Source organism: Cavia porcellus, unplaced genomic scaffold, assembly GCF_034190915.1.
Source record: "Cavia porcellus strain 051 isolate PalLab524CR breed Dunkin Hartley unplaced genomic scaffold, mCavPor4.1 scaffold_26, whole genome shotgun sequence".
Taxonomy (NCBI): domain Eukaryota; kingdom Metazoa; phylum Chordata; class Mammalia; order Rodentia; family Caviidae; genus Cavia; species Cavia porcellus.
This window is the reverse complement of record NW_026947509.1, coordinates 11231582-11247995: the sequence shown is the minus strand read 5'-3', so window position 1 is coordinate 11247995 and position 16414 is coordinate 11231582. Positions and strand designations below refer to the sequence as shown.

General features: G+C 45.5%; 1 long non-coding RNA gene across 4 annotated transcripts in view; it reads right to left on the bottom strand.

Annotated features, from left to right (window-relative positions):
- The window catches only part of LOC106028683 (uncharacterized), a 41162-nt gene that overhangs the window by 23791 nt on the left and 957 nt on the right, over window positions 1-16414 (bottom strand). For 3 of the 4 annotated variants that reach the window (XR_001202306.3, XR_010043296.1, XR_010043297.1), the window contains exon 1: window positions 8865-16135. The exons of the other annotated variant lie outside the window; for it this stretch is intronic. This is a non-coding gene — a long non-coding RNA (uncharacterized LOC106028683). Of the gene's footprint in view, window positions 1-8864; window positions 16136-16414 lie in introns of those variants that run through there. 4 annotated transcript variants of the gene reach the window in all.

The following is a 16414-nucleotide window of genomic DNA, read 5'->3' as shown; positions in this document are numbered from 1 at the left end:
GCCTGTGGCAAATGCTTTGCAAGTTTTAGCTGTATTCCTGCTCCTTAGGCAGGCCTGAAATTTCCACCGAGCGCCACTGCGAGATGAGCCGCCTGGACCCGACGTGCCCCTAGAGGGCAGCAGAGGCAGCGCGGTTCCTGCCTCCTTCACTAGAGAACCCAGGCACTGGGTCCGCAAACCTTAACCGGACGGGAAGCCGCTGGACCCTGTGGGCTGCTTGGCTGTGTGATTGTTTACCGGGGAAATGAACCCATGACCCCGAGGGATGCCAGCATACATCATCTTTGGGGTACTCAAGCTAATCTTACGGGTACTTTTCTGAAGACTAAATATATCACACTAATGTGCTCACCTCTTGCAAACCTTGGTAACATGAGGCGAGCTAGAGCCAGTCCTAGCGATTTAATTCTTGGCGAGCAGCTGAGTACTGGGAGTGACTTAAGTAACTGTTGCAGGGCCAGCTCCCCAGAGGTAGGAAGAAGCCTCATTTCTGTGCTCCAAGTTTTTACCTGCCTATAACTTCAGGTCAGTTTCAAAGACAATTTTGTAAATGTTTCTTGCTACCAGAACTGAAGCTCTCCAGCTATACTGTAGCTGACAGCAAGGATTGGATACAGACTCTTTTTAAAATTGCAGGCAAAGTGGGGCCGGGGATTTAGCTCAGCGGCATAAGCCCCTGCCTGGCAAGCAGGGGTCATGAGTTTCATCCCTGGTTCCTGGGACCAAAAGCAAAATGCCTAGTGGAGGTTGTTAGGGGAACTGAAGAAAGGTGTCTCCCATTGTCCCTTGCACTTGGGCCTGGGAGGGCTCGCCATCCAGGATCTGGGCATCTCCGGCAGGCACTGGAGGAGTCTTACCTGTTGTCTCCCCCTAGATTATAATGGTGCACAGTGGATTAGGGTTCAGTCACCCCACAGAGCTGCAACCTCCACAGCTATATGGAGGAACACAGAGGAAAAAACGACCTACACTTACCACGCCTTTCTCTCCAGAGCTGGCCTGCCCTGTCAGCCCCCTTGTCCCCGGGCCATCTTCCCCCATCTTCCCTGGGACCCTAAGGACCTGCTGGGTTTTCTCCACACGGGTTGTGTTACCACTTATTTCTCTCTTGCTCACTTGCATTCCTCTAAGAATCTTGAGGTTCCTCCTGTGGGCACCCACTACTATGCATAAGAGCCCCCTCTCTTATCAGGGGGAAGAGGTAGACAAATATTATACAAACCCCTCTTTTAATGCATAAAAATAAAGAGAGCTCCTTCAGTGGCCACAAAAAGAAAAAATAATTTTAAAAGGTTTTAGAAAGTAGTTGCACCAAAACTAAATTTAGAAGAGGGGGAGGTAAGAAGATGGTGGGTATGCATGCAGAGTCACGACAGGCTCTAAGCAAGCAGAATCCTACTGCAGAAACGGGAACTCTGTAAGTACATTTTGTCAAGAAAGACTTAAGGAATCACATTTTATAGTGCTATAAAGACCAAGTAGATTCTGTTAGACAGAGTAGTAGAGTATACATTCTTTCTTGGGTTTTTTGCTTTTTGTTTGTTTGGTTGGTTGGTTGGTTGGTTTTGGTTTGTTTGTTTTTTATCTTTTTGAGACAAAATCTCACCCTGCAGTTCAGGCTGGCCTTCAGCCCACTTTGGTATCAGGCTGGTCTCTAACTTGCAGTGACCCTCCTGCCTCAGCCTCCTGAGTGATGGGATCACAAGCGTGCATTACCACACCCAACTTCAGCAGGGTACATTCTTCAGGGTACACTAAGCCACACTGTCACTTTCATTCTATCTGTAATCTTGACAAGGACAAGGGACTGAACTCTTGATCCTAATACAAGAGTTTTAAAAAGCCAATCTTCCAAAAGTAAAAGTTTAAAATATCCCACAATGAGTCTGGCATTAGGCATAGGCCTGTAATCCTAGCACTCAGGAGGCCGAGGCAGGAGAGTCACCACAAGCTGAAAGCCAGCCTTGGCTACACAGAGGATTCAAGGCCAGACTGAATGACATAGTGAGACCTTGTTTCAAAACAAAACAAAACAAAAAGTACACTGACATCCTAATTTTTTTTTGAGTGCCCTTTGGCTTGGGCTCCTGGGTACCTGAAGCACAGTTGAATGGATCATTGGTGACTTTCACCCCACCCGTATTCTCAGCACTTTGGGAAACCCAGTAAAATCCAAATAGTTTGTGGCAACAGTCTCCTATTGCAAACACTGGAGGAAATGAGCAGTGATCCCACAGCACAGTGAAAGGTCAGGTGGTACCTGCTGGCGGGTCAGCCCTGGGCACTGACGGTCAGATTGCAGGGCTCAAACTCCGGCTGCCCACTATGAGCCTGCAGACCTTGCCAAGGCTCAGTAGCCTTGATGGTCACACAGAGCCCACCTGGGACAGATAGAGCACCAGCCAGCATCCCACTTCTCTGGATGAGCTCTGGACACCCTCCTTTGGCCACTTGGGGGTGCAGCTCTTGTATTTAATGGTCTTCTCAGTGTCCATTCTGGGGCTCAGCCCTCACCCCTCTACAGACCTTGGCACGCGTGAGTGACCGTGATGGTAACACACCCAGAGCATTTACAACAGCACTGCCTAGTAAGTTCTGGTTCAGTGTTGGTCATCACTGGAACAGAACTGGGGACCTGTAGGACTGAAGTCAAAGAGGCAGCCAGCCATACAGGGGTGCAGAACAAACAGAGCCAAAAACATGCAAATCTTGGGAGATGCTGAAGGAGAGAGGGCTCCATAATTACTCCTCTTCCTACATTAAGGGCGGTCCCCTTGCCCTTAATGACAAGGAATGCCATGCAGAGAGGCCTCAGGGGCTCCTACAAGACCCCCCGTGGATGCTCAATTGAGCTAATAATTATGGATACTGGGACTGAAATGCTCTGGCTTCTGTGTGCTTTTTTTTTTTTTTTTTTTAAATAAGTGAAACTCTTTGGTTTGTCCTTTAACCGGGTTCCACAGAGTAGTTTCAAGGTGGCTTGTTTGAAGGTAAGCAGCAGGAGTTTTAAGAACTTAATTTTAAGAAATTCAAAGAGCAAAGAATGCACTTTGTTCTTTGAGTTTCTTAAACCTATATTTCATGCCCTTTCATAATAATTTGTCTTTTATGGATAAAATATACACAAACCACTGAACAGGAAAAAAAGGCATCTGACATGACCTTGGTCGACCAAGTTCTTCTGTTTTTAAACGGCATGTACAGACTATATTATTAAGATTTCTATATGGCAGCATTTCCAGCACACAGGACAGCTCAGAAAGAGAATTTACCGTTTCTTTATTTCTCAGTTCAAAAATAAGGGCAAAGAAACTTACTCATAGGATATCTTTTTTTTTTTTTTTTTTTAAGGTTTTCATTTATCATCTCCTGGGGGAAAAAACTGATATAGGCAAAATCCCAACATGATAAAATCAGAACTAAAGTAACAGTGGCTGGGGCTGGGGGGAGGACCTGTAAGTGAATTATTATGATCCTAGGTCCTAAAAAAATTATTCTTCCCTGGCTCTCTCATCTGACCCCACTGCAGACTGGCTTTTGTCCACTTCACAGCGCTTGGCCATTAATGATCTCCTCCAGGCCAAGCTGCATGGTCCCTCTTCTCTCCCCGCTCACTTTAATCTATTCGTCGCTTTTGTTCGACTCCACCACCATTTTCCTCCTCCTCCATAAGCCTCGCTTCTCCTAATTTTGTCTGATCCTTTAGTCCCCCTTTTCCCTTCCGTTTCATAATATATTTTTAAAAAATAAAAATGAAAACGATAATTAGAGAAGAGAGGAAAAAGAACCCAGTCCAAACGCTATGATTTGACTGTATTTTTTCCCCCTCGCTGGCTTTTATGTCCTAGGAAGGGACATCCTTCTTTTCCTATCACACAGTTTCTTTTAATTATTTTACACGATGCCATAGAGTCTTCCTAACCTCCCTCCTTAATTGTTGTTTTTTGTTAATAATCTCTACTCTCTTTGAATCTTGCCTCCTGGGCCCTGTAAGAGAATTCACCTCTCTTCATCTTAACTCCACTGATGACCCAAAAGCACATCTCAAACTCCCCTCCTTCCCTTCATGTCCGCCTTTTGTCCTAACGACATAAATCACTAAAACAAAAACTTCAGGGCTCCTCCCAAAACACTCCAACTAGGCACTCCTGACTGTGAAAGTTAATCTGGCAATTTCTATCCAAGATGTGTTCTCTGAAATATCTAAAACCTATCTTTTCTCTAAATAATGCCTGAGATTTTTTTCAGAGTTCATAAAAAAGTGATAGGTAGGTATAGCTTGCAGTTAGCAGTTTTTAACAAGATAGAAAGTACAATATTGTTTTCCAAATTCTCTTCCAGATGAGAGAGTGAAAGATTAGCATGAAAAGAAGGATGAAAATAAATAAATAAGTATATAAAAGTCTGAGGAAGCCTCAAATGAAGCAAATTTATATAGCTTTCTTTACTGTAACTTTACTCTAGCAGAGTTGATCAGTGCTCAGTAAGTATTTGCTTATTATACAAATATGCACTGATAATCTCTGGAAATTGTGCTATTTATAATGTTTCCCAAAAGTAAGTGGCTTATTTACTAGTTAGACATCTAAACAAATATTTAAAAGACCGTGTATTGCAACGTTTTTAGACTTTATTTGAAAACTCTAAATAATCCCAACATTTATAACCTGATGTGATTAAATAAATTATAATATAATAAGACTACAGCCATTATAGATTATGATACAGGTTAACACTGACATTAAAATGTGTCAATGATACATAGTAAAAAATCAGATTACATAACACTGTAAAATCTTATATACTATCTATTTGGCTCGATCACAAAGTATAAAGGCATATACAGTATATGAGACAGATATCAGGGATGTATACCAAAAAGCTAATTGTACTTACCTTTGTCTAGTAGATTACATGTGACTTTCACTTTGTATTATACATTTTAACTTTTGTTTATTATTTTTACACTTAATATTTCTTAGAAAATATCAGTAAAGTTATTTCCATTTAAACAATTAAATATAAGGAGCATTCAGTGGAATTACATAGCGCTCAAGGGCCTTTGGTATAAAACTCCAGATAATAACAAACTATTAGAAAGCTTTTCCAAGCTGAGTATTTGAAATACAAGGTGATTTTTAAATATTCTATTTCTTTAATAGCAGCAGCAACGAAAGCATGGTGAAACCTATGTGTTAGAGCCTATTTCCCCCCTTCCCACTCCAGTTCTCAAGTGTTACTCAGCTAGCTAAAGAGTAACTTGAGCCTCCCAAAGGATGCTGGGAGGAGAGGCCAAGATCAGCCCTGCTCCTTGTCACACAGCTAGGACTCTGCACAGAAAGTGTGCCGGCTTCTGGCTCTGCATCCTCAGCTTGGTTAATGAGGCTTTGAACTCCGTACGTGTTGTGTAGGGTACCTCTATCCACAATTTGATGATTGCATCCAAGATGTCTCAGGTTAGCTGTGATAAGTGGTTTTTTTAAATGAAATGCAGGAAATGATATGAAATGAGTCAAATTATTTTTTTCTACTTCCAACATAGGTTGTAAACATTTCAACAGATAAATATGCAAATAAATAAATGCATACACTTCATATCACTTCTTTACAAGATATCAAGTGTTACCAATTTAGTTTACCCAGAAATTCTACTTTTAGGACTTAGCCTAACAAATTGTTGAAAAAGCTTTAACTGGATAAAGACACAAATTCAAATTTCAGCACTAAAATTTAAAAATCGGGACACTGACAGAAGACGACAAGGAAGCAGTTAAGTAGACGAGTGTATTATTGTAGAAACTACAACATGAAGCCGTTAAAATGATGAGCCAAATACTTAATGTCCTGGAAAAAGATTTAGAGTCTATTTCTAAGTTGAAATAACAGGCTACAAAACAGCAATATACAATATATTGTATATACAATATATTGTATATACAATATACAACATACAGATGTACAATCTAATTCCATCTTATTGTAAAATATTTATATATACATAAGGAAAGTTGTGGAGGAATCTACCACAAAGATTTTGTTTGGTAATTGCTGGGTTTGTATCTCTTTTTCAAGCTTGATAAAATTCAAATACATTACTTAAAGAGCAATAACATTAGTGGCTTTGTAAAATTTTTCCCATAGCTTATTTTCTTAATACTCTGAGTAGTATAAACAAATAATTTATGACAAAATAAAAAACATGATTCAATTAAACAATGTCTATATTTGCTTAATATGGTAGCATTAATAGTGCTATTTCTTTTCCAAAACTAATAAAATTGTGGTTAGGGGAGAAAAATATTTTTTAAACACCTTGAAAGAATGATAGTTTTAATTTGATTGTATGTGGCCATGTGTGTCTTACTATACAGTAGGTTGGCATATTAAATGGTCTAGGTACAAACCAATCTGCACAACTGAGATCAAAAAGAAATCAAGGTGTTAGAATTCTGTAGATTTAGCAGAAGCTGGAAGACTCAGCAATCCGTGTTGAGGGATGAATTCAAATAGTCTCTGCCATACCGTGTATAACTGTCTTGCCTCTAAAATCTCAAGATGAGTATAATGCTTTTAAATAAGCGAGGGATTCACAGAGAGCTGACAATTTTTATTTTGCCTGGAATGTTATAAAGAGTATTATCTATAGGGCTCCATCATTTAAAATAAAAGACATTTAACCTTGAAAATGTCTTAAGCTTGGTTCCCCCCTCCTTTAGCAGAGGTGTGTGTGTGTGTACGTGTGTGTTTTGTTTTGTTTTGTTTTGTTTTGTTTTCTCTGTAGCCCTGAGGATGAAGCCAGGCTCTCGGGTACACTAGGCAAATGCTGGACCACTGAAGTACCCTCCAGCCAACCTCAACTTGCTTTCAAAGCTTTGTAAGAGGAATCAGTTTGGCTTTATTAGCACAATCAACACATTGGTCACGTTTCTTTCATCTTGCTGCAGATCAGTGAAAACTTAGCCAACACTGGAGAGTAGGAAAACACCCCACGGCAAGGAGACAGGATGCATCTTTAGTTGTGTCCAAAAAGTAGTGATACACTTTCAGAAGACTTCAGAGTGTGAAATAGGTCTGATATCATTTCGGTGGAGCAAAGGCAATTTTATTTTTGTTTGCAGTTGGTTTAAATAATTAAACATTAAAACTAAAATGACCTCCATGACCTTCTCATGCTCCTCAAACTTCAGTCATTTATTTTTGTCGTATTTGCACGACACCTTTATGATTTAATGCTTTTTCCTTTAGGCCTCCCTCCAAGACAAATGTATCTATGAAATCAAGGGTTGATAGGCTAGCAGTACACACTTAATCACGTTACCCACTTAATCAGACTTTGCCCACTGGAGCCCACAAACCCTCCTGTAACTCACTGAGGCCCGGGGTGTTAGCTGTGTGCTCAGAATTTTGCAGACACAGATGACAAAACAGCTGACAGCAAGAGAGCAGCAAGGCGTGGTGGTGCAGACCTATAATCCCAGCACCCCGGGAAGCTGAGGCAGGAGGACCACAAGATCACAACTTGGATAATGTATCAATTTAGTGAGACTCCTCCCCCAAAAAATACTTTAAAAAAGAAAATTAATAGCAATGCCCAGGAGATTCTCTGTACAGTTTGACTGCCAATTGAATGACCTGGAAGTCAAAGATAGCATTTCAGCGATGCTGGAAGTGTCTGTGCCTGCCTTTACAATGTTACTCTTTTTTATTCTGCTCTGATCTGGCTCACCACCATCTGCCTTATATCACCCGTTCATCAAGTGACTGCTCGGAGAGATTACCTTGTGCCAACACTGCCTTACGATACAGCTTTTCTAAGGCATCCTGACTTCATGTAGTTTGCCTTCCAAAAGGGCTGCATAGCTTTCCAAATAGATGCCTTCCTTCATCTTTTGAATTTTAGCTTCCTAGAGGCAAGAATGGACTCCAGGGGCTGGGGATTTAGCTCAGCAGGCATAAGCGCCTGCCTTGCAAACAGGCAGTCATGAGTTCGATCCCTGGTACCAATTAAAAAAAAAAAATGGACTCCCAATTCCAGTCACCCACAGACCAACAAGGATATTTTACACCACTAATCAATAAAAGCATCCAGAGTGAAGGCAGGCACACATTTTCCGTTGGTTTATCCCCTGCTCCTGAAAGCCACGTTTATTATTTAGCTTTTTCACCCATTTTATTTTTTTTCACTTTTCAGTTTTTCTGATTTCAACTTACAAAATGGCACAGGAAAGACAAAGTTGTAGTTGACAGTAAACAAATATTAGCAATGAATGCAAGAAAGAAAGATGAACATTTCACCTGCCGCAAAGTGCTTTGTTTCAAAAACACACACCAGTGAAATAAATGCCTGAAACTTCATAAAAAGTAGCCTATAAGACACAGCCACGTGGAATTTAACATCTTTATGCTTCTGAAAACCATTCAAATAATCATGCAGGCCTTGAACTAAGGCATTCAAAGATCATAAGGCATCAATCCATTTGTGATCAGGCAAACAAGGAATCCTCTTTTTTCAGCTTAAGAAAATGTGTCTTCTTTGAAATTTTTAGGATCTGCTAAATCACAAACACCTAATGTCACTAAATGTTTAGCCTTTATTAGGAAACAATAAAAAGATTTTTGACTCAAATGTTGCAGAGGTTCCTCCCGGTGATGTTAACATTTGACCAGGTTTGGCTTTTGTATGGAGTGCTGGTGTCTGGCCAAGTTCAGGTTTTATGTTTATCTTTCAACTTGCAGCTATTAATTTTGCCTGCTTTATTTTTATTATATAAAATAAATAATACTGATGTATTCAAAGTTGGCCTGAAGCTCAAGCCTATAAAAGGTCAGCATAAGCCTTTAAGAGTTTAAATATTGCATCTCACCTCTTCTCTTTCTGGAACTCTGCTGTCCTTGGTGTGAATTTCCCAGCCTGGTACAGCACACTGAAATCTGCTTCCTGCGAGTTGCTCAAGGTCAGGAGTTCCCATAGCAAGGTCAAACTCCATCCCCAGGCCCCTCCTCCAGCCACTAGGTGACACTGCCTCCCTATGAATAAGCTGTCCATTGTTCTCAGCAGGAGAGAAATAAGAAACTTCTGAATCCACATGAATCTGGTCATGGGGGAGGAGGGATAAGACCTCCCAGAGAGAAAATATACAGTTAAGAAATCCAGGCGAGGACCAAATGGGGCCTTCCTGTGGGTCTTCAATGGCTCTTCATCTGATTTTCAGTATCTGATCAGAACTCTCATGTTACCTAAGTCCTGCAGGTAAAGGGATTGAAAGAAGCTTTTTTCTCTTTTCTTTTTCACCCCAAATCCAAGGAAATATGGCTCACATTTGAAGAACGGATCCATTTGTCCTTGATTATGCATTTATGTCCCCTTTCACTGGCTGCTCCCTCTTCCTCCTGGTACAGACAGTGTCTGCCCAACGAACTGGGCCCAGGCAAAGCCCCACAGGGAGCCCAAGGCTGGAGCCACCAGCCTGTGAGCTCAGCTCCACATGGGAACAAAGCTCCACTTCTGTTCCAGTCCACACCTTTGCTTGCCGGGGGGGACAACAAGCACCACAGAGGCGCCCTGGGCCACCTGGAACTCCAAGATCAAAAAGTATAACATTCCCTCTCTGAATCAACCTCGAAAACTTACATCGCTTTTACCATCACTTATCCTCCATCAGAACAAAGAGCCAATCAATAAAAAAATTGATTTCTCTAAACTCTTCATCGATTTGCTACCTACAGCTATTTGTTCCTTCTCTGATAGGCTGTAACGAAGTCCAGGGGCTATGTCAAAAACACCACCAGTGTGACAGACTTAAAATGTGATTCGCCCACTCGTATTTCAGTCACTCAGGAAATATTTCAGAATTCAGCCCATCAGAAGTATCATGCCATCCACTGAAGAGACTACGAGCTACATAGAAATATGCCATTTTCCTTTCAAGAACTTTGAATCAACATAGTTTTATGTTATTAATATGCAATATTAGTATCATACTATAATGGTGTTACTAATATATTATGTTGTTCATATCATCACATATTGTTGCTATCATAGTAATGTAACACTGTGGTGTTATAATCATAGTATACAGCTTTCTGTACACACGCAGTGTATATTGTATATAAACTTGATTATGCACCCACACGGCACAGACAAGGCCTAGCTGATGAAGGAGAGGTTGATGGGGAGAAATGCCGGAGACAGCTTCTCAGAACAGCTGGGATTCAGATGAATAAGATTTCTAGAGCCAGAAAGAAGAGCTCAGCCGTGATGGGTCAACAGTGACGGTGGCCTCAGTAGCCAGGGTCACTGTGCAGCAGTTATCTGAAAGCAGCATGTTGACAGCAGAAACTGGCCACATGGAAGAGAGAGAGGCCGGAGAGATGGAGCTCACTCTAGACTCATGTATTTCAGAAATCGGGACCATTTGTGCTAGGAGCCCTCAAGGTCCCTGCATGGTGCAAATGTCACCTCAGTTAACTTAGCCCCTTTGCATTTGGGGGCCCCACAATGCTAAGGCTCAGTGTCTGGCAGGGGCAGGAGCACGTGGTCCTTGGTCATCTGTGCGCACTGACCCCTGGACAGTGGTGCTTGTTCTTCCTCCAGTGACCGCTTGGATGAGGTCTTCTTCTGCCGTGGTCGTAGCACAAAGGACCACAGTTATTGCTCCCAGATCTAGGACCAAGTAAACCCTGGGCCTGCTGGGGCTCATTCTTTACATGCACCTTCCTAGCGTGTGATCACGGAGCAGGCAGGGAAACACTCTTTGCTCGGCCTCTTTTACAAGGGCACTAACCTCTTTCATAAGGGCTCCAACCTCACCATCTAACCCATACCTAGGCCACTAGTTTAGAAGTCAGGATTTTAACACACAAACTTCAGGGTAAGACAAATGTTCAGGTCACAGTAGGTGGCCCCCTTGCTCTCTGCAGTTGCTGCTGAGCAGGGAAAGTCACGTACTTTCTGTGGGACGCCTCAGGAAGGTTTCCGTCATTTCTCCCACACACCCCTCCCTATGGCACAGGGGACTCTGGGGTCTGTGTGTTACCAGGACGCAGATGATCTCTGTCCTGAGGTGGTGGTGCATGCCCTTTCCTCACAACAGCACAGCTGCTTCCCTCTGGCTTTGTTCCCTGCCCTCCCTGACCCCTGAGCCTGGGCCACGCTTCCTGGGCAGCCCTTGTCCCGCAGCATCGCAACTTTATTACAGTCAGAGCCTACAGGCCCGGAAGCTTCTGTAATTCAAAGCCCAGGTTTCTGAACACCAAGCACCTTTCCCCTCCTGTCTGTGGTGTGATTTCTTCCCCAAGTCAGCGCCACCAGGGTCAGAGGCAGAAGCAAGTGCAGAGTCCAGGCGTGAGCCTGAGCTAACATTGGGTGTGACCCCACCGTGCCGTGCAGCGGGCTCTGCACTAACAGGGACACAAAGCTGGAGGCTCAGGGGCAAAAGTGGAGATGAAAGGACAGGAAACAGGAAACACAAGGGCAGAAACAGCAAGATCGGGTTCGTGGCTTAAACAGAGAGCTGAAGCTGCAGAGATGAACTTGGGGGACTGGATGGAGGTGGCACCAGCACTCCTTAGGCATGGTGCACAATCCCTGCTCCTTTCTCTTTGCCTGTCCCAGGTCCCATTGATGACAAGGTCAATTCTCACGCCTCCTCCCCGTTGCCACTGTTACAGCCTTGGTTCACGCCAGTCACATTTCTCCTCCACGTCTGCCCATATGCCGAGTCCCACTTCTTGGTACTCTCGTCTCAGTCCCGTCTAAGTCATTCTCCATTCAGCCGTGCCAACGACCTGTCGGGAGCGAAAATCTGATCATGTCTGCCCAAAGCCTCCTGGTCTCCACAGCACCACCCCACGCCTACTCACGCCGGCTCGCCCCTGCTTGGAGGCCTTCTCCCCTGACACACACCCCTGGCTTGAGGCTGTGCTTCTGGCTGGAGAGAAAGGCAGCTTTCTGTGGTGGAGCTGTCCAAGGCACGGGCTCAAGGCCAGAGCTCTTGCATTTGCTTGAACAAGAAATTTAACGTCAGGGCCTCACCCATAAAATGTCAGCAGGAGGATTAAGTGGGAATGTATATTAAAGGTGAGCCTGGGACTTGCTCTGAGCTCTGTAAGTAATTAATGGCTATCAACTAGAAGGAAAAAAATCATTCCAGCCTTGCCAGATTCTCTCCGATCCCAGGGAATTTCCACTGTAAAGTGTTTTTGCGGGGGGCCCCCTTTTCCTTGTCCGATCTTTATTCTTCATTTTACAAGGGGCTCAAATGTCAGATTTCAACTGTACTTTGTTGGCAGAAGAGGGCGCTATTCACATTTTATTGTTTTACAGGGTGCATGAGTTTCCTATGGCTGCTGTGATAAGATCACCACAAACAGGAGGGCTCAGGACAATAGTGGCTTCAATGCGGGGGCTTCTGCTCCCTGCCAGGCTCTGGTGGTGCCTGGCACTCCTTGGTCCATGGCCTCATCAGCCCAGTCTCCGTCTCTTGGTCATATGTACATCTCCTCTTCCGTCCACATCGCATTTGCTTCTACTCTCAGAAGCCTCATGCTTGTACTGAGGACCACTTGGGTAACACAGGTTGCTCCTTCTAGTACCAATCCCTCGTTTAAAAGTTCTACAAAACCCATGTAGTGTATTTTGCAACCTTCACAGACTCCAGGGACAGGGCCTTGAAGTCTTTGAGTGTTGCTTTCAACTCTGGAGGACTAGGGTGGATCCCAGAGGAACCCTGTAATAGTAATATGCACTCAGTCAGTGGAACACACACAGAGGCACAGCAGAGGTACAGGCACCCCCGTCCCTGTTTACCGGGATCCCTTCCTCGATAAGGCTTTATTTCCCTGGCGCCGTGCTGTTTCCTCCACATGCTAATCCCCACTTGGAAGGATGTTTTGCTCCTGCATTTGATCAACTTCCCTGCTGGAGAGAAGGAGCCGAGGGGCCCGCGCCCTGCATCGCATCTCCTGGGCCTCAAGCTCCTCTCCAGGCCAGCTCTCTGCGAAGGGGCGGTGGGGAGCCGAGGCCCCTGGCAGCACTAGGGCTCCCGTCATGGAATGTGAGAGCTCAGGGTGGCAGAGTGACAAGAATGAGCTGCATGGAGAGTGCTGTCATCAGTCTGGCCCGGCGGCTGGGCTGCTAGCCCCACGCTGTTTATTTTAAACACAGCTTTCCCCATCACTGCAGCTCCTAAATCTTCAGCCACTGACTGCTTCAGCGGCTGTGTCCCCAGCTCAAGTCGCTTAAGTTCACCCCCGGGATTTTTCCGAGTTGAGGCTGCTGCTTTTCCGGAGTCCTAGGACTGCCGCCAGTGCCACCCCTGCAAGATGAGGGTGCCACACTCTACTTCCTGGGAAGATGGCTCTGTGGCTTGCTCCTCGGTTGCTGGAATCAGTCCCAGTATTTCAGTAAGAAATAAATAAATAAAGCTACTCATAACCTTTAAAAAACATAGACAAGTTCATTACTTTGGACAATAAATCCTTTGAAGTATAAATCGTCTACCATATTATAAGTCATATGTTGTTTGCTTATTCATTTTGTTTGGTTTGCTTTGTTTTGAGATGGAACTTGCTGTTCAGTGCAGGGTGGCACTGAACTCACTAGGTAGCTCAGGCTGGCCTTGAATTCGCGGCAATCCTCCTGCCTCAGCTTCCTGAGTGCTGGGATTACATCAGACTGTTTACTTCTGTGTTGGTCTTTTCATCTCTGCTAGAGCTCCCTGAGATTACAATGTTTGTCTATTTAGTTTTTTTGGGTATCGGGAATCAATACAATGTTTAAAAAGCAAAATTATAGAGCCCAGAAGTATCCAAGACTCACATAGGCAGTAAGACATCCAGAAACTTCCAAGGCAGGAGAAACTTTCCTTCCCATTCGAGAGACAGATTTCCCTTCACAGTGGGCAGCACTGACTACGGCAATGTGGTCTGTGACTCACTTAACATGGTGGCTGGAATTTGGCTCAGTCCACCCTGCAGCTTGGTTTTTCAGTCTCCTCTCCATTATTGTAACAAAACCCCTGAGGCTTGGTAACTTACACAGAGGTTTACTTAGCTGGCAATCCCATGGGTCCAAAAGCCTGGCACCAGGACTACACGGCTTCTGGTGTGCTGGCCCAAACACAGTGGAGAAGCAGGCAGGCAGGTAGTGATGCATGTGAAGAGTTCACTTGGCCAGGGAGATGAGGGCAACTCTCTCCTGGGGTACAGAGCTCATCCGGGGAGATTCAGTCTAGACTTACAGCACTCAGTCCCTATAAATCCCTTTGTGGCTGGAGCCCCAGGGCCTAATCACCTCCCTGAGGCCCTGGCATTGCCACATTGAGAGTCTGGCTTCCGCCCAGAGTCTAGGGACACTGGACCAAGGCTTTTTCCTGCACCCTGCCAGCCCTGGCTCGTTCCACTCTCTGCCCGTCACTGCCTCGCCGGCTTTTAACCTGGTCACACTTCCTCCTGCCAGTCTGCTCCCCCCACTTTGATGCCTTTCCTCCCTCTTCCCTAGCCGGATGGATCTTGATCGTTGAGGTCTGAAGCACATCTCTCTCTGGAAACTCCCAGCAGGGCTTATCCCTCAGTGCTGTGCCTGGGTGTGATCTGAGCATCGAGGAGATCCCAGCTGACTGTTCCATAGAGGCAGGAATGAGTCAGCTGTCGTCACCGTCCTATTTCCATCCCCTCCCGAGGTCCCAAAACCACTGAGTAATCGCGTAATAAATATTTATAGGTCAAAGGAAACCATCGCAGATTCTCGATCTAGCGCAGCCTCTGTCAGGTGTGGCATCCCACTTGCCTCATTGGTGAAAAAATGCCTCTTCTGTTCCAAAAATTCTGGGGTATTTATGGCTCCTGTCTTGAACACACAAAGCCGGCCAGGTTAGCGCTATAGTGCCAATCCGATGCCTGCAAGTCATCTTCCACATACAAAAACTGTCCTACGTGCCCTGCTGGAATTGCCCCAAACATCTCCATCTTTCTCTCTGATGTCACTGGTCTTGATTTCTTTTTCCTCTTTCCTTCTGTTTTGCGACAGTCTCAATATGGACTCTACAGTGGCTTTACGCTTGTGGGCCTGAGGCTGCAACTCATATCAGGAGAAGACACGTTTCTGCAGCAGTCCCTTATCCTGGAATCCTTCCTCCCCTGAAACTTTGGGGCTTGGGGTACCAGCCCAAGCAGGGCGCTCAGCTCCCCCAGGTCCCTGACTGCCCTATGTCTTTCTCTGCTGGGGACGGTCTTTCCTCTGTCAGATGGTGAACTCCTGCCCAACTTTCGGGTTCAGCCAGAACAAATGTCACTTCAGTGTAGCACCTGCCTGAACGATCCCAGGTCTGAATGTGTCACTTGTTGCCTGTATTGCCACGGAATATTTTGCATAGCCGACAGTGACATTTATCTGTGTGAGCTGTGCTGTTTTGCCAAAAAGACATTGAGAGGAGAGAAGCACGCGGCCTCGACTTAGAAACCCTTCTTTCTGAATCTTGGTCTCCTAATATTAGAATCAGGGGACGTAATGTGTGTCACTGGGCCAGATTAAACAAAACTAGGTGTCTACTGACTTAGCACAATGTCTGACCCACAGCATTCAACAACAAACAGCAACAACCAGGGGTATCTGGTGGTTCTTTCCATCCCAGCTGGGGCGCAGTCAGCCTGGACTTCTTAGAATGCCGGCAGCGAAATCCTATCCACAGTGACCTTTCCCTGGGGGAGGGTCAGAAACTGATGTATTTTGTCATTAATAAAGGAATTGTACCGCAGAGCCAAAAATCTCATCGATCCTATACTGTTCTCCAAATCACAGGCGTCTTTCATTTGCCAGATCCAGCCCTGAACGTTATGGGTCGCAGCTGGCCGTCACCGAGCTCCTGGCCAAGTTCTCTCCACGCCGTCCCCCTGCTCCGCGTGCGCAGCAGCTCCAGCCTAGCCAGCTACCTGGCAGAAGGCGGCTTCTGTTCTGTCTCCTCTGAATCACACAGGCAGGCGCGTGTGCAGGATTCATCAACACGGCTAGGCACTGTTTTAGCGCCTCTAGACCTCACTCCATTGCCTTTTCCAAGGGCAGGGTGGGGGACCAAGCTCATCGAAACCTCGCCGGGTCCAGCTCCCGGCGGGTTGTGACCGCCGCCTGGCACAGAGTCCGAAGAAGCGTCCACGTCCCTGCCCGCCCGGCCGCCCTCGCTCCTCCGCAGAGGCCGAGAGAGCGGCCGCGGCGCATTTCCTCTTCCGTGCTGCAGCTCGCGTCCACTAGGGGGGCGCGGGGCCAACTGCGCTCTCGCAGGGTGACGAACCCGGGATCGCGCACTTTAACCCGTGCCACCCCAAACTTTTCCATCAGCGCCCCCTCTGCCAGTACCCTCGGGGCTCCGAGGCGGCCCTCCTAGATGTGTGGCCAGGCCGTGCCAGCACGCAGGGCTGA